Source organism: Rhododendron vialii, chromosome 10a (assembly GCF_030253575.1).
Source record: "Rhododendron vialii isolate Sample 1 chromosome 10a, ASM3025357v1".
Classification (NCBI taxonomy): Eukaryota; Viridiplantae; Streptophyta; class Magnoliopsida; order Ericales; family Ericaceae; genus Rhododendron; species Rhododendron vialii.
In genome coordinates this window covers 6,297,294-6,316,015 of record NC_080566.1, presented here as the reverse complement: position 1 = coordinate 6,316,015, position 18,722 = coordinate 6,297,294, and the positions used below count along the sequence as shown (strand labels likewise).

General features: G+C 37.6%; 1 long non-coding RNA gene across 2 annotated transcripts; it reads right to left on the bottom strand.

The window, feature by feature from the left end:
- Nucleotides 1–9,685: 9,685 nt before the first annotated feature.
- On the bottom strand, nucleotides 9,686–16,077 carry LOC131304524 (uncharacterized). 2 transcript variants are annotated; one of them, XR_009192421.1, is made up of 4 exons: nucleotides 15,500–16,077; nucleotides 11,402–11,500; nucleotides 10,427–10,588; nucleotides 9,686–10,106 (listed from the first exon to the last, which is right to left on the bottom strand). It is a non-coding gene; the product is annotated as an uncharacterized LOC131304524 (long non-coding RNA). The 2 variants fall into 2 exon arrangements; XR_009192420.1 differs by having other exon boundaries at nucleotides 10,427–10,549; nucleotides 15,500–16,074.
- Nucleotides 16,078–18,722: the final 2,645 nt, after the last annotated feature.

The window sequence follows — 18,722 nt, the reverse complement described above, 5'->3', positions numbered from 1 at the left end:
TCTATCAGTCTCCCTGCCCTTCACTAGCTACCATGAGAACGTAACAACTAAATTTATATGAAGTTGTTGCATGCATGACGTACCTTCATCAATTACTAGGGCTGCAAACAAATGGATCCATTAATTCACGAGCTTGGCTCAACTCTCGGTTCGTATATAAAGTTAACAAATAAGCTTGAGCCAAAATTTAAAATCCGTTTCGTAAATGAGCCGAGCTCGAATAAGCTACCGCAGGTTGGCTCAACTCAGCTCGATAAGAATTCAATAAAGACTCTGTTGCTAAAGGTTCAATAAGGGCTTCAATAATCTGAATTTTTGTGTTTTGACGTACAACCCCAAGAAAAAGATAGTAGGTTCTTTCTAAAACATTTCGGAATTGAGACCTTTTCTATAACTTGTATGCATGAACTTATTCATTTACGTAATGAAAAATTGTAGTATTTGCAGCCATAAATCCACGTGCAAAGATAAACGGATGACATTTTTTTCTCATTAATGTTTGTGAACATGTTAGAGTTCGACTCAAACCTAGGTCAGTATTGGGCTCGGCTCGAACTCGAGCTTGCTAAATATTTAAGTATCAAATTAAACAAACTTAAATATGTTAATACTCCTGATGGCTCAACTCGGCTTGTTAGTTTGCACATCCAACAATGAAAAGGGAGAGAAACTAAACTTCAAAAAGCTGTTTCTTTTATTGGTTCTCGCTACCTGTTGATACAGTATAATGCGTGTGAGTCAGCGTGACGTCTTAGTAGCGTGAAGAAGTGTGCATATATGTGTGAAGTCAATTTTTTTCACCTTTCATAATTAGCATTATTTATGACCATGCCCACTAGTGACAGTGAAGTTTTTTTCACCTTTCATTAGCATTATTTATGAGGCCCACTTGTGACAGGGATCGTCATCCCAAATTAAGAAGTATTGGTTCAATCTGAACTCATCAAACAATGCTCCATTTTCAATGTTTCCCTTGGTGGGCTGTTTCTGTCCTACGTAGTGTCTCTTATTAGTTTTTGCCCCCTAGCCTGTTTTTGCCCCCTAGCCTGTAATTTGTGTAGATGGTTCGGTGTTTTTGTCTTACTTCTAACCAATTAAGTTTTCCACCTACGTTTTTGTGTAGAGGTAGAAGTGGGTGTCTCTTTTTCTTACCATTGAAGCGTGGAGCGTACAGCAGCCCTTACCAACTGGGCTGGCCACCACCTTTCTTTTCAACCATCTATGTTTGTATAGATGCATGCATGGTGGGGTGTTTGATCTGTCCTAACTACCATCTATATATGTTTTTTACCTTCTAATTTGTTTAGAGGGCTGGGTGCATGTTTTTATCTTACTAACCAATTAAGTTTTCCACCTACGTTTAATTACAAGAGAAGTCGACAGGACAAAAAAAAGGAGCTTAATTAATCAAAGTGTTGAGGCAGCCTATCTAAATTTGCCTATACAAGTAGTGCATGCATTAGCAGTACTATGAATTCCTGTCATTTTCTAACGGGAGGTCTTTTTGTCTTACAATTGCAGAATCGCATAGTAGTGGAATTGATATATAACCACACAATATTATATTTGCTTTTTACGGCCAGTGATCACGTGGCCAAGGAGTTAGGTATCCCATGCAACCGGCATTTAATTACAAAATTAAGTGGAATATTGTTTACGCCCATTTTTGACCAAAATCAGAAAAAGAAAAGAAGAATGGCCTTGGAGGTAGTTTCAGGCCTTGAGAAGCCTTATAAATCGATCACCTGCAGAATTGGGCCAGTTTGAATGCAAAAAGGCCAATTGAGTTTGCAAAGACTTGGGACAAACTAATGTCCAAAATATCACTTTCACAAATTTGAGCCCAGTATTGGCCAAAGTCTTGGGTCGACCCAGATCTGAGCATTTTATCCAGGCCTAGGCTAATTCTTAAAAACAATAAGGCCTTCAAGTATATCCAAATCAATTAAAGCCTGGGTTTTTCTCCAGGCTTGGGTTCACAGGGCTTACAAAAGATGGAGGCTTATGATTCACCTCAAGCTCAGGCCCAAGTGACGGATGGACCTGCTTCTTACAATGTCGCATATGGCCTTCAATTAGGCAGGAAAAGGCCTTAAGCTGCTCACAACGAGCTCGAAGGCCTAGAATGTTCTTACTTAGTAGGTCTAGGTAACCTGCTTACAAGTAGCTTAAGACCTGAGTCTTTACTATCCTTCATCACAAAGCAAAGCTTGTGATACATGGCAGCCATGCATAAAGACATTCCAAATAGCTCACAAGCAGTTGCAAGCAGTTCAAAGACCTAGAAGATTCTTTTTAACATTATTCAAGCAGCTTAAAAGCTGCTCAACCAGGCTTGGTGATTGAAGTTAAAGCAAGTGGGCCATCAAAAGGAACTCAAAAGTCAATATAATGGTTGAAAGGCCTGGAAAAACTTCGGCCTTTAACCTTGGTGGGCCAAAGATCTTCTATCCAGGCATTCAAACAGCTTACAAGTATCTCAAAAGGCCTGGAGATTCTACACAGCCAAAATTCCTTTTGCCCTTTTACAAATTTTTATGCAAGAAATGAGAGTTTTTTCAGGCCTTTCAGGCCTCAAATGATTTCTTTGAGTGAGGAGCAAGACTTGGACATGTGGCAATCACTCATTGGAGGAAGTTGAAGCAGCTCAAGCCTAAGCCTTTACTAGGAGGACACTTGGCAGCCATGCATGAAGGCCTGTGGAAGCAACTCAAGGGCTGGAACTTCTACCTAAAAATACCAAAGTTGAAGGCCCAGGCAAAAGTCCACGACCATCAAAGCCCACGGCTTATCTTTCAATTACTTTTACTTTCTAGCAAAATTTGTACTCAATCTAGCCAAGCCTAGAATTTATTTTATTTCCTTGTAATCAGACTTTGTTAAACCGTTAATGAAGTCCTTTTAAGTCTGTTTTAAGCGTTGTTATACTTTTCTTTCCATTTTCTAACAATGATTAGGAAATTTTTAAGTCCTTTTTTCCGTTAAGGCAAACCACGAACCTCCTCACGGTTTTATCCTTAAGCCGTGCACTTTCATTCGATTAAAAGTCAAATTGAGGCTTCCAGGCCTTGATGCAAATTTGGGCAGCAATTCTGCCCTGGCACGCCCATGATTCCAAGCCGATTTGGTTTTTGCACTTTTTGTGGAAAACAAATATATCTTCAATACATGCAAGAAAATCCAGAACGTCTCTTAGTTAGATCACGCATTACAGGAAGTTGTGCGGTGATAGATAAATGGAGGTGAGGCATAATCAGCACATCGCATACGTAACTACGGGTGTTCGGAAGCTAGTAATTACTATATTGTAAATTTGTAACTTTTAGATTAATCTTAAGAGTATGCTTATAATATTGAGAAATGATTTTGCCACTTCTTTTTTTGTTAACGGTACTCCCCTACAAGTGTATTTTTGCACCAAAAATACATTTGCAGGGCAGTGCCGTTAATAAAAAAGGAAGTGGCAAAATCAACAGCTATATTTTGATATTATAATGATAATCTATTACTATATTATTTTGAATGATGATGTGCATAAGAAAATTTGGCCCTTGTAAAGTTAATTAATAGTCTGTGCATTAATAATGAGAGCCTGAAAAGCTTTTCCGAAATTTGAGAGATTATTTTTGGTTTATATCTCATCCAATTTGTATTTGGGTATAATTTTATCCACGCGCAGCGGAGAATAAATTTTGGTACCCCATTCCCCCGTTCACATGAGCTCCGACAGTGTCCGGATTCGTCTAACGGAATTATTTTAATAACCTAAAATTGCCTTTTCATGGTTGTTTGAAAATAGGAGCAGTGTCTAAACTGGTCACTGCGTGCCAATCACCCCGCGACCCTACCTATACGACTACTCATTCATTATCAAACTATAAATGAAAGAAACCTAACGTGAAACATGCTTCTAATACGTGAAAGGAAAAACAACTCTGAAAAAAAACAACGGAAGTTAGAAACTGCTCAATAATGTGCGGCAAAATCCTCCCGATGGCAGCTCCTTGTTTACTCGTCGGCAGCCCCGTTCTTCGTTCTGTTTTTCGTGCGTGGGAATCCCTTCTGCGTGTAATGCCTCCTCCTTTTATAAGCTGCTGCCTTCCCATAACAAAAACCCTATTGGCCGAGTTATTACTCCCAGTACTACCTAGCCGTGTACTTCCAATTTCCCTCCATGGCCCACTTAGTCAAAATAATTACTAATTATTGGGCCCACTTGTGTACGAAAGTCCAAGGCCAATTGTTATTTTTACTCATGCCTGTTCTCTTTACAATTCAAAGAGAATTTTTCAAAAAAAAATTCATACTTTCAACATTTCTCTCTATCTCTATCTACTTTTTACCCCTACTATTTTTCAAAATATTTTTCAAACACTAATCCAAACATAGCAGAGATAGTCTAATTCTTTGGCCAATTGACTTGCAAATATTACTCCTTTTCCTCTGTACTCATGCAGCCATGCTTGTGGCATGAGCTAAACTTCGAGTATTTCAACTTCGTGGCTTTTATATCAAATTGTCCAAATACCTACAATCACAAAAATAAAGTATAAAACTCCAAGTAATAATATATATGGACGTAACAATGATAAATTAAAGGGCGCTTTTGTGAACATTTATGCGCCTATCAACATGGGACACATAACAACACGCCCAAGCTATATAAAAGCCCCGTTAATAATTACATTAATTAACAAACTACGAATCACCTATTCAAGAAGATTTGGCTTTTGGTGATCAGACGAATTAATAATTAATTCGTAGGAATTCTTATGCAAATGTAAGAAAAATAAAAGAAATGATCGCGCTGTAAAACGTTACGCCAAAGTAGCTATAAATATGAGAAATGTTGATGGTGAAAGAGCAACAAACGCATTAATCCAGTACTCAATTAATTACCTAATCTTTAACGATTACTTACACTCAGTCTCCAATGATCATTAATCCAAGACAACTGGGGTTACACTTGGAAAGAAGTTATAACTTCGCTTGGTGCCTAACCGTAGGCAAGGGTACAGTCAAGTTACCATTCCACTGAGAGAGAGAGAGAGAGAGAGAGATGGCTCTTTACTAACATCAGACAGTGAGAGATGATCAGAGAAGGCTCATGAGTATATGCTACTCCCTCCAGAATAGAGTAGCATGCATTAATAACACATACTATGCTCAGATGTTTGTTGCTAGACAGGTGCCGTTCCGCTTTCTTTTTAAATTTTTTTTTTCAAAAAGACGATAATTTCAAGCTTAAATATAATGAAAATAAAAAATAATTTTTTAATTTTTTTTGCACCGTTTAAAAGATTTTAATGAAACTATCAAACAAGATCCATATTAATAGAAAAATTATTTATGTAAACATATGATTTTTGAGCTTAAAATTTTCATTTTCTAAAAATTCTTTTTTATAGAAACCGGAACGGAGCTTTTGCTCAAGTTTTTGTTTTTGTTTTTGAGCAGATGTAAAGTGTGGTATGTGCCATTAATAAATTTTATGGCGTAGCATTACTATATATTTGTATCCTCGATCGGATGGTACGTGCCTAGCTGAAAAAGACTTTTCTCCTTGGTCTAGTAAGTACTAGTAATAGAGCATGTACATTAGGATCCGTAAAAGTGCAATTTTAGCTACTTTGATTAGGAAGGGCACAAAATTGCTATGCACTAGACTCAGTAAAAAGCAATATAAAATACCTTTGAGAAAAAACCTCGCTACCTATACCGAGAAACTGTTCATCAATTTCCAATTTTTTATTCTTTTTTCTCTCTCTCCAACGAAGAAACAAAGAAAGCCTGGTTCTCTTGCCCGAACAATCGACTTCGATCTTGAAATCAATCGACTGCAATGGAGGTCTGGCGATCTGGGTTTCTCTCTCTACTGTTCGCCGGAGTCGATCTGGGTCCGGCGAAGAAACGAAGAAAGGCGAGGCTTTTTTATTCTTTTTTCTCTCTCTCCAACAAAGAAACAAAGAAAGCCTGGTTCGCTTGCCCGAACGATCAACTTCGATCTTGAAATCAATCGACTGCAATGGAGGTCTGGCGATCTAGGTTTCTCTCTCTACTGTTCGCCGGAGTCGATCTGGGTCCGGCGAAGAAACGAAGAAAGGCGAGGCCTGGCGATTTGGGTTCTCTCCAACGAAGAAAAACTAGGTTTCTTTCTCCAGCGATCTGATTCTTCTCTAGCACTCCCAGGTTCGATTCCTTGGTGTAATTAGACTCTCTTTACATATAGAAGCTTCAGCCCTCAACCAAATTCCATTTTCCTCTGGTTTTTCTTTTTTGCCTTTGCATATAGAAATATTCATGCAGTGTATGTATAGTCTAATTTAGGGGTGGGCATGCCTGACGCGAAAAACAAAATAAATTCATACAATTGAGTTAAAAATAAATATTTTTATGGGTAATTCTATACATTGGACATTAGTTTGATGAATTGTCAACTAAAAAAAATAAAAATTTAGCGAAAAGTAGGACTTTTTGACATGATAACACAACCCGAAAATGACACAACCCGAAAGACTTGATAAGTTAAAAAATGTTGTGGGATTTTATAAATAAGATTTTGATATATAACACGAAAATGACACGAAATTACCTATTACCCACTCTTAGTCTAATTAACGGTGAAAAAACACAAAAACAGTAATTGTAGAGTTCTCAATTTGATAGACGACCGCACGTGAGTACCGGTCGACGGCGGTATGAGCCAATGGGATTGCACATGGGTTTTTCTTAAAACCTATACATTATACATACATATATATTTGTATTTTTTGGGTAGTATTTATTATTATTTAATAGAGATAGAGAGGAGGATAGAGAGGATTGGTGTGAGGTTGAGAGCATGTACACCAATGAAAATGTAAAAATGCTGATCAACAGTGCACTTTTTTCATTTTATCTACTCACATCTCTATTAATGCTACACCAATATTATCTATTTTACCTAACTCCAATTAAAAAATATATTTTTCACCCATTTTTTTATTATCTTTATTGTTTAAAGAGAGGAGAAAGGAGGGAGGAGAGAAAGAGAGAGAAAGAAATAATAAAAAAAAAAAAGGAGCAAAAATAGTGCATAGGTAGAAATAGAGAATAACTATTCACAAATGCATTTTAGCTCCTCTTTTAGCTTATTTGGTGTAAACTATTTTTTATGTTTCTCTTAGGTAAAATAACAAAAAATGTATTTTTGCTCATCTAGTGTATTTGCTCTGATAGAAATCTGAGTAGGTAAAATGAAAAAAGTAAATTATTAGGTAGGTAAAATACCTATTGATTGGTGTACATGCTCTTAGCTAGGTTGGTGGCCGGCTAGCTTAATTTTAATTTATGAAGGCGCGCGGGGTTCTAGGCGGCCATAGAGATAAATGCAACAGAGGGAGGATCAGTACTTGTTCATTAGTGCAAGGAATTCATGAACAAATTTAAAAAACTAGGAGACGGACATATATTAACGTTTGAACTCACTGTCGAACTGTAATACCGTAATTCAATTCAGATATACTCATATGTTTTACTAGTTGTTTTTCTTTTGTGTATAGTACGTATAATTACAATCACTCGCAGTAAATAAAAGTCCCAACTCACAGTAAATAAAAGTCCCATGATACGGATTTTTACTGGCATACTGATGTAATTAAGAGCCGGCCGCCCCCCGTCTTATGTCGTTCAAATTAAGCAAACCATACAACACACGTATGTCTATCAAATAAAGCCACTAATATATAGTCGGTCAAGTACGTCAGGTACCGAGTTATCAAGGGAGGAACAAAATAGTACTCCCTCCGTCCCTTTTTAAATGCCCTACTTCGTAACTCCAACTTATTAAAAAAACATCATTATTATACCTTTCACATCAACTTTTTCCTTCACTTTCCCTACTAATTCATCATCATTACATTTTTTACTCACTAACTTTTCAAAATGAAATCTACTTTTAGGGACAAAATAGACAATATACCAACTTTTACCCACTAACTTTACCAAATGGACACTTATTAAAGGACAGCCCAAAATGGAATACTGGACTATAATAAGAGGATAGAGGGAGTAGTAGTAATTTAGTAATTATACCAAGTTATCAGGGAGAAAAATAATTAGTACTTAATTAATTAGTTAATTACCTGCAGTCCTAGGCTCCTAGCCAAAAACTCCACCTTCCCTCCCCATTCAAGCTAATTTCTCGATCCTCAGGGGTCCACGGCCCCTTCCTCCAGTACCCCTTCTCAGTTCTCACTTACTCCCCAAACCCAACCATTAATTAGTTCCTCTCTCTCTCTCTCCCTACATAAGGACCCTCGTTTCGTTTGCAAGTAGTAAAATCATCAACTAGGTAGAATCAAAAGCACCTGAAAAATATGAAAACATTAACCTTGAAGCTCTTCTTGTTGCCACTCTCTTTCTACTCCAACAATAGTGTCTTCCTTGGGTTTCTGGAAGCTAGCTCAACAATGGCCTCCAACAATTCCTAACCCAGGTTACACTGTACCCCCCACCCATGAGGTTCACTATTCATGGGTCATGGACCAAAGATTTCATTGGGCCGTGGCCAGCCCCGTTCCACAGACCCCCTTCACTGCTGTCCTAATCAATTGTCGTGTAAGTTCTTCCAAGCTATTGCATATTCTCTTCATCTTCTTATTACTTAAGATGCATTTGTAGTACTATGTACATTCATGAAAATAAAAAAGCCTTTTTTCTAGTCTAGAAATAAGGAAAAACAACCCAAGAGGATTCATACTACTAATATATGTTTTCTTCCATTTTTTGCTGGCCATAGACGTACAAAAGGATGAGGGCGAACTGGCCGGATGTCAAATACGGTGCCCACGAGAAGTTCTGGAGCTTTGAGTGGCACACTCACGGAGGTTGTTCTGAGTCACTATACGATCAAGTTGCCTTCTTTACCGTTGTGCTGGATTTGAAAGACAGGTTTGATTTAGTTAAGATTCTAAATGCAGCTCAAATGTGTAATATTACACATTTGAGCTGCATTTAGAATCTTAACTAAATCAAACCTATCCTTCAAATACAGTGCAACGGGTGAAGAAAGCAACTTAATCGTATAGCGACTCTGAACAGCCTCCGTGAGTATGCCACTCATAAGTCCAGAATTTCTCGTGGGCACCGCGTTTGACCTCCGGCCAGCTGGCCCTCATCCTTTTGTACATCTGGCCACCAAAAAGAACAGAAAAAATGGAAGAAAACACACATAAGTAGTATGAATCGTCTTGGATTGTTTCTCCTTATTTCTATACTAGAAAAAAGCCATTTTTATATTAAGAGAAAAGTACATAGTTCTGCATATGCATCCAAGTAAGAAGGTGAAGAGAATATGCAATAGCTTGGAAGTACTTAGTAGTAATTACTAGACCAAGAAGAGTAAAAGTCTTTTTCAGCTACGTACCATCCGATCGAGGATACATATATATATATATATATATATATGTAGACTATATATATATGTAATCCTACTCCCTAAATTTATTAATGGCACGTTCCACAGTTTACATCTGCCAAAAAACAAAAATTTGTGCGAAAATGACTACAAACAAACATCTGAGCCAGCTGCTACATACTCTAGCTAAGAAGAAACCAGACTATAAAAATGTGTCATTAATGCTACTTGATTTGATCTACTATCCTGTTGATTATATATCAATATATGATGGCACACGTATAAACTGAGAGTTGCTTCCTGTCGAGTTTAGATCGATCCAAGTGTGTGCAAATCTTTGTTGCTTCTAATGTTGTGAATGAAACTTTCTCAACATGAAGTATCAAGTGGATCAAAATCAGAATCAAATCATAGTCTCACGGTTGAATAGATTTGATTTTATACATTCTGACGGATAGATTGTGTTTGCTACTGAGAGGTCAATCGCCCACTTGATGCCTACACCAGAATTCTATTTGTACCTTCCATTTTTGTTCTAGCTTCGTTCTTCCGGTGTGAGGGAGTAGTCCGGGTGCAATTCTGTAAGCTAGGCAGTTTTAGTAGGTACGTGGTGTGGTTGGACTACGAGAAACTGTTGTATCCTGGGATACATATGTTGGGATAAACATTGAGCACCACCCGAGAGGAGGCAAACGTGTTTTAAGAACACCTGTGAAACACGGACCGCAGTTTGGTTAACTGAATCAGTTCTTGATCAGATCACTGTTTCTAGTTTGCTATTTCTATTTCGAACTATTCTGGAATCTCAGGATTGTAAGTTGCAAGATTTCTTGGATATTGAATTTGGTCATAGTTTTTTGTCCACTAGTAGTGAAATCTCGCTAGCTTTTTGTATTATAGGTGGAGTTTACCGATGCATTTGAGACTGATTTTTCTACCTGTTTGTTCTTACTTCTCAATCAATTCAATGTACATATTCAGAGACGCAGAACTTGATCTAGGAAGAAAAACAAAAGGAAATGGACATACTCCATATGGCATAACTCTGCTCCAGGTGACATTCTATTTTTCGGTTGGGTATAGCGTGGTTGGGTATAACTCTGCTCCATATGGCATAACTCTGCTTGTCTCTCTTCTACTGTGGAGCTTTCACTGAATCAATAAGACCATCTCCTAATTCAAAAAAAATAACTTTCCAACAAACATGTTAACGAATCACATTCAATTTGTGTCATGATGGGTATGATTTGAAAATAAAATGATTTCTTCGGTTCACAGATTTTGATCCCAGTTTTTACCTAACTGAATATTTTTCCTTCATGTACTATGGATGTCAAATCAGTGTAATTTTTAAATAATATTAATTCAACGTATTAATAAAATGAGTATTTTGAATCAAATATGGACCTTGGATGAGCCCAAAACGACCCTAAAAACATCCTGTTGTGCCTTGATATATCTGTAATAAGGTGTGTTCTCACTAATTGTTTTGGGGTACTCTTGTCTTATCAGAAGTCCCAAAATACCCTTCATTATTGGCCCATTCTTTCTTTTTTTTGATAGGCTCATTCTTCCAAGAAATTTTGCTAGGTCTTTTCATCTGTTTTGAATTTCTTATATTCATGTTATTTTTTTCGAAACTCGCATTCATCACAACAAGAGTCTAAAAAAATGAAACCTTCCAAAGCAAAAAAAAAAAAACAAATCACTAATGACGAAAAAAATTTGAAAGAGGTTTTGTCATTATTATCGTCCTATCTTAATTTTTTTAAGTTGGGTTCACATTTTCATGTATTTCTATTCCCACTCGCTCAACCAAATAATTAATCTCAACAAAAATATGACAAAAAGGTAAACAACAAATTACGAAAAAGGAAAAAACACCGAAAGAATTTTTTGAAGAGAATAGAGTTGTCTTCAATGTAAAGATAAAATGTCCTAAAAATGCTATTTAGGCAAAAATACCAAAAGAAATTTAGGGAACACACACCCATAATATATTACCTAAGTTGAAGGGAAAGCGACGGGTGTGTTTTGAACAACTATTTATTCAGCGCTTCCAGAGTACCACGTAGCGTTGCCTATATGAAGTATCAACCATCACTACAACATGATAGGGCGATGGTGAGAAAATATTGTGAGAAAAATGAATTTCTTCGCTAAAAGTACATTATCTGCGAGAAAATTCAATTTCGTCGCCTTTTCTAGCGAGGAAAAACTAATTTCCTCACCAAACGGTTACATTTGGTGAGGAAATAACTTCCTCACCAAATTTAACATTTTGGCGAGGAAATCTATTTTTTTCTCCAAAAGGTTACATTTGGCAATGAATTATTTCATCACATTTTTTAGGACTCATGAATTTTTGATATATAAGTCATGATTAATTATGTTCATATGTATTTGTAATATCACGATGGTAAGACATTTACAACTGCATAGTTTAATACCATTATCAAATTTGTTAAAATAAAAAAGTGATAAACGAGGAACAACAGTTTCCTCGCCAATCGCATTGAATTGGTGAAAAAACTTCATAATTGTCACTTTTCTTATTCTAGTTAATTCCATTTTAGCTTGTTCATATGATTTTAGAATGTTCTTTTTTGGTTGCTGAGAATGTTTAGGAAAACAATAATGCTATGGGTACACCAGCTATATATGTACACTGCCCAACATACAGCTTGAGAATGCAATTTAATCCATCTTGATTTTGATGTGTGTGCCTTTCCTTGTAAAGGGTTTGCTTTTGGTTCAAAAGTTTGCCTGGTGTGCAGGTTGTCTTCAGATGGTTAGAGCAACTATAATCAAGCAGATTCCTCTCAGTTAATCGGTATGTGGTTCATTCCTTAAAGGAACATACAAAACAAATTTAGTAGTAGTGGATGTAATACTCTGGTGAAAGCATTGGAGTATTTTGATTTTGTAGAACCTATTTTTACAATATTTTTGTTCACCCATCCTGTGCATAGTACAGGTAATTCACTAGTGTAACATAAAAAGGGAAGTCTTAATATTAGAAGATGCTGCATGCCATTAAATTCACCAAATTGGTGTTTTTATAATAATGAAAACAATTGGAATGTACCAGATCTATTCTGCCCCTTTGGGTTTGAGATCGCTCAACAATACCATAGCGGCGACTACCAGTCTTTCGGTGGAGATGCGGAAATACTCAAAAAGGTTCAAATTCGTTTCGACGGTGATTGATTGTCCTCCATGTAATGACCCCAATGATTCCCAGTAATCTACCTTCTTTGACGATGAATTAAGCGTCTCTCCCTGGTAGGAGGAATCAAAAGTAATCCAGGGAACAATTAGATATCTCTTTTTGTGATATTATCTAAACCTTGAAAAAGACTCTCTCTCTAAACCGTCTCTCATATCTCTCTCGCCCCCTATATAAGGGTCCTTTACTAATACTAAACCGGTAAACCACATGAAATTATCGATCAAAAAAACTTCTCTTCCTAATTTTTGCCTTTCTCCTAGCTACTGTTTCAAAAACACTATGCACTTGGGATTTCAGGAAGTTGGCTTGCAATGGCATCGAAAATTTCCTCAAGGATTACATCCACCCAACATGGATTTTACCATCCATGACTTATGGATTGAAAATTTCACCGGCCCATGGCCTAACCCACAGAGCCCTATTTCGCGAAGCCCCGACATTACAGGCACTCTACATGTAAGTACCTACATGCTACTCAATATTTTCCTTATTTTCTTGCATTTGCAGTAATCCTTCCATTTTTTTTGTTTGTCTTTTTAGTGGCCACAGCTATTCCAAAGGCTCCAAGTGAGTTGGCCGAATATTGAATGCAAAGATGCTCATAACGAGTGGTTTTGGGGAAAGGAGTGGCGTTCCCGGAGGGTGCTCAGGGGCACTATATGGTCAAGTCGGATTCTCCCAATTGGCTGTAGATTTGAAAGATACGTATGACTTAAAAACAAGTCTCGCAGTAGCTAGAATCTGGCTGGCCTATCAGAATCCCGTGAGTTTGGCAAAATTCAACAATGCCATCATTGCAACTACCACAAAGGACCCGGTACTTACGTGCTATTGGGAATACGAGTATTTCAACGAAAGCTTCTCATTGTATTCCCCGTAACACGAAAGCACCGGCACCTTCATGGCAGCCGCCATTATGACATTGTTAAACTTTGCCAAACTAACGGAGTTCTAATAGTCCGGCTAGAATCCAGTTGCTGCTAGACTTGTTTGTAAGTCATACTTATCTTTCAAATCTACAGCCAATTGGGAGAATCCGACTTGACCATATAGTGCACCTAAGCACCCTCCATGGGAACGCCACTCATTTCCCCATAACCACTCGTTATGAGCATCTTTGCATTTGATATACGGCCAGCTTACTTGGAGCCTTTGGAATAGCTGTGGCCACTAAAAAGACAAACATAAAAAAATGGAAGGATTACAGCAAATGCAACAAACCAAGAAAATGAGGAAAATATCGAGTAGCATGTAGGTACTTACGTGTAGAGCGAAGGCCTCTAATGTAGGGGCTCTGCGGGTCAGGCCATGGACTGATGAAATTTTCAATCCATAAGCCATGGATGGTGAAATCCATGTTGGGTGGATGGAATCCTTGAGGAAATGCACGATGCCATTGCAAGCCAACTTCCCAAAATCCCAAGTGCATAGTGTTTTTGAAACAGTAGTTAGGAGAAAGGCAAAAACTAGGAAAAGGAGTTTTTTTATCAATAATTTCATGTGGTTTACAGGTTTAGTCTTAGCAAAATATTAAGGACCCTTATAAAGGGGGCGAGAGAGATATGAGAAACGGTTGAGAGAGAGAGTGTCTTTTTCAAGGTTTTCTTACAAGATATTATCACAAGAAGAGAGATCTAATTGTTCCCTGGATTACTTTTGATTCCTCCAACCAGAGGGAGAGACGCTTGATTCATCTTTAAAGAAGGTAGATTACTGGGCCAACACAATCATTGGGGTCATTATGTGGAGGACAATCAATCACCGTCGAAACGAATTCGAACCTTTTTGAGTATTTTTGCATCTCCACTTAAATACTAGTCATATTTCCAATCACATGAAAGCACCAGCACCTTTGTGGTACATTCCAACTGCTCTTAGAATCTTAAGTAAACCAAACTTATCATCCACTATAACCGTGAAGAATGCAACTTGATCATACTGTGCCTCCAAACACCCTCCATTAGAATGTCACTCATGGTTCTAGAACCCATCGTTGTAACTAGTCCCGTATTTGACATTCAGCCAACTCACGAATTGGTTACAACAACAAGGTTCTGGAATCATGAGTGGTACTCCAATATTATTTCTAAATTAGTATAAATATTATTTGTTCGTATTATAACACAAATGTCTTTGCAAGTTCAATGGTAAATTGATTTTAGTCCATATGGAGTGTCCGAGTACAAGTCTTCTGGGTAATTTTTTCTTTTGAAATGTTTTTTCCCCAAAAATAATGCTATTGTAACTACCAGGTTTCAAAACCAAATCAAGTAGAATTCAAGCCAACCACTTTGGCCACTCGTGACAAAGCAGACATGCATTATGAAGGTTAAAGTAGTAATATAAAGAAACATTTCTATCATAGTTGTAGGAGAAAACAGAGCATGAGAGAGCCAAACCATGGCTGCATGTGGAAGCCTTCAACACATTTTCAAGGCTTTTTTTTTTTTTTTTCCTTCATATTTTCAGGTTCTTAGTTTCTAGTTGCTGCTTTTACTACTTGCAAACAGAAATAGGAAGATGCCAGATATAAAAATCCGGGTGCCTTAAATCCGTTGTTTGTTTCATTGTTGGACCCGGATATGTTATAGCCTGGATTTCTATATCCCTAGGATAAATCTTATCCCCCTTCCCACATTATCAAAATACCCCTACGGGCCCGCGTTCTTCTTTCCCCTCCCTGGCACAGAGAGAGAATAAGAACTTGTGCCGGCAACAGGACAGAAAACAAAACAGAAATTTCAGAAAATTTCACGAAACAGAAGAACTGATGCGGGCAACCTCAATCGATTCAGAAATTTCAGGTTCGAGCACAACAGAAAACAAAACAAATCTCAGGTCCGACGCCGGAAAAAGATCGTACTACATACCTCATGGGTCACTGACGCCGGCTACAAGAAAAGAGTTCCGATCAGTAGAGGAGAGAGGATACTGGGTTTGTTCCGATCAGTACTGGGTTAGAGAACCCATGGCCGGAGTTGGGTTAGAGAACCCAGGGCCGTAGTTGCGTCGATCTAACCGACGGCCGGAGGGGGCGTGGGTGGTGGCGCGTAGGACTGAGAGGTGGAGAGAGATGGTGTTTGCTTTGGAGAGTAGGGCTGCCGATTCAGGCGTTAATATCAAAGAGGAGAGAGAGAGAGAAAGAGAGAGATTCTGCGATGAAAAAGAAAAGAAATGAGAGAGATGGGATTCTGGCCTATTCCCTTGGCTAGAGCCTTGTGGTTTATTTCTAGAAATTTGTATGGGATTCTGGCCTATTCCCTTGGCTAGAGCCTTGTGGTTTATTTCTAGAAATTTGTACCTTTCGTGCCCTTATTTATCTAAATCATTCATCTTAAAAATCAGTAGATTAGATTTGTTAAATTTATTATTGGTCATAATTATTTACTATTAGTCATAAATTAAAAATAAATTTGGACTCTTAAAAACTTCATTTGACGTCTACGATTACTTGAACCGCACCTCTGCAGAGGCCATCTAAAAAATCACCGAATCAAAAGAAAAACCAAAAAGTTCATCTTAGAAAATCAATAGTTCAGATTTGTTGAATTTGTTATCGATCATAATAGTTTACTGCAAGTCATAAATTAAAAATAAATCTGAACTCTTTAAAACTTCATTCGACGTTTGCGATCACTTAAGCTACACATCTGCAGAGACCATCTAAAAAATTACCGAATCAAAAGAAAAACCAAAAGGGTTAGCAACCTACAGCTATTAGCCATGGCCAGAATAAGGCCCCGTTCCGCAACGCAAAATAAATACTTATTTTTTAAAAAGTCAATTTCAAGCTCAAAAATGATAAGTTTATTGAAATCTAAAAATATACAATATGGATCTTGTTTGAAAGATTCTATTGAGATCTTTAATATGGTGCAAAAAAAATTGAAAAATTGCATTATTTTTTAGTTTGAAAATATGAAATAAGTACTTATTTTTTAAGAATGTATTCTGGAACGAACTCTAAAGACTTTTACTCCGAAATTCCCGCCCCTTTTGGATTGACCTTGGTCTTACCAAGTTACTTTGCTACCCACCAATCAAAGCCTACGCTTTGGGTTAACCCTTTAAAAAAGGAAAAATGACGGTTTAAGACGTATTTTAATAATTAATACTCCCTCCGTCCCTAAATAAGTGTCTGGCGCGCAAAACTAAGCTTTACAAAACATGCATATTTTTTATTAAAAATTTTTTAATTTTTTTTCACAATATAATAGAACTCATTGCCATCTATTGATTTGTAAAAAAAAATTGATTTTTTTAACAAAACAAATGCTTCATTTTTAACACCTAGTTTTGCGCGCCGGACACTTATTTAGGGACGGAGGGAGTATTCGCTAAGAATATATTTAAAATATTTATTAATGCTGAAAATATTTTTGACAGATATTAATTATCAAAACACGTCCTTGACCATTATTTTTCCTTTAAAAAATCAACCCAAGATTGTCAAAAAGAACCCAAAAGAAAAAAGCGAAACACAACCAAGTGGTCAAAAAGATTGAATGACTGAGGTACTACTTGTCTTGTACAATAACTGTTTCAGTAACTATGGAAGAAAAACCAATCAAAGATGAGAAAAAATGAAACTGGATATATGTACATTGTCAAAGCTATGGAAATCCAACCCTTCATTCTTCTCAACGCATTGGCAAACCTGAATTATATGTACATTGTCAAAGCAATGGAAATTCAACTCTTCATTTTTCTCAATGCATTGACAAACCTGAATAAAACTGCATTTATTTCCCCAATGCTTGAGCAGAAGACTTCCAAGGAAACTTCCATTTATACCACTTTTCACATTCCCCTTGTTGATTAGGTATGAGTATATGCAGTCACAACCTAGTTTAGCTCAATCAACGCGTCTCTTAACTGAAATTAAGCCCTCTGCACATGGAAAAACTTGTCGTTCATAGAACGACCTCAATTCCAGCCTATCACATAACGGATTATACTCTTTTACCTCATGAGTACAAAGGTTGTACGACACCATTTGTCCATTGTCAAAAAATTTCCTGAGGAACCTCCACATCTGGCCGAAACCCCAACACATTGTGACCTCCTAAGAGGGGTCCAATAGTGTATCTTTTAGTCCAACGCTTGTTAACTCTGTATTCATCCATTAACCATACGTCAACATGTGTCTCCCCTAGCGGATCGTCAATCTTACACAAAACAAAGGCAAGGGAATCATGCAAAAGGCAAAGGTTTTGGTCGTTAGTCAGTTTTATAACAAATGCCATCGGGCAAGGGTATTCGTTCGAACGCCTCTTCAACTGTGCGGAATGCACTAATTGCCTTAACAGCAGCACCGAAATTGAAATCGTAACAGCCAAAAGCGCAACCGAACTAGTAGATAACCCCATCGGACAAAGATGTGCAACAATGAGGTTCATCGCAGTAGGGGTAATATTTGGGCACAACGGCGTTGGTTTCTCTCCAAGAATCGGTACTTTTGTCATAGATTAGAACTTTCTGATCGCGACGGTAGTTTTCATAGTTGAACCATGCTTCGTTATAAGGGTCATAATAATCATAAAATCCAACAAATGGCGTAAATTCATAGAATGTGCAAAATCTAATGACTTTATAATCATCAGCCTTGGGATCAAAAGTATACGCTAAAAAGCTACTGTGCTTTGATTCATAAAGGGGTTGAGGGAGTGCCCTGAATTCTCTTGTAGCCGGGTTGATAATCACGATGGTGGAGATGACGTCATTGGCGAGACACATGACGTCGTTGTGACAACCCAAGAAAAAGACACACGTGATGTCGTCGCCGCTGGCGTACAGACCGGAGAAAGAAAGATCTAGGTCTTGGATAGGAGAAGCAGTTTCGTAGGGCACCAGGTACATGGAAAACTCGGCGCCGTCGTCGTGGCTGGTTCCATCGGGAAGCACGGTGCCGTCGTCGTGGCCAGGGGCGGATTCAGTGTAAGCACAGGCACAGGTGGGTCACGTGACCCAGCTGAAAATTGGGTCCCAAAGAAGGGCCCCAAGTCTAAGTTTGTAATATATATAAAATATCCCGAATATTTTCACATGTACTTGGTTGTTCCAGTGGAAGGAAGCAGCATCTCCTTAGTCTAA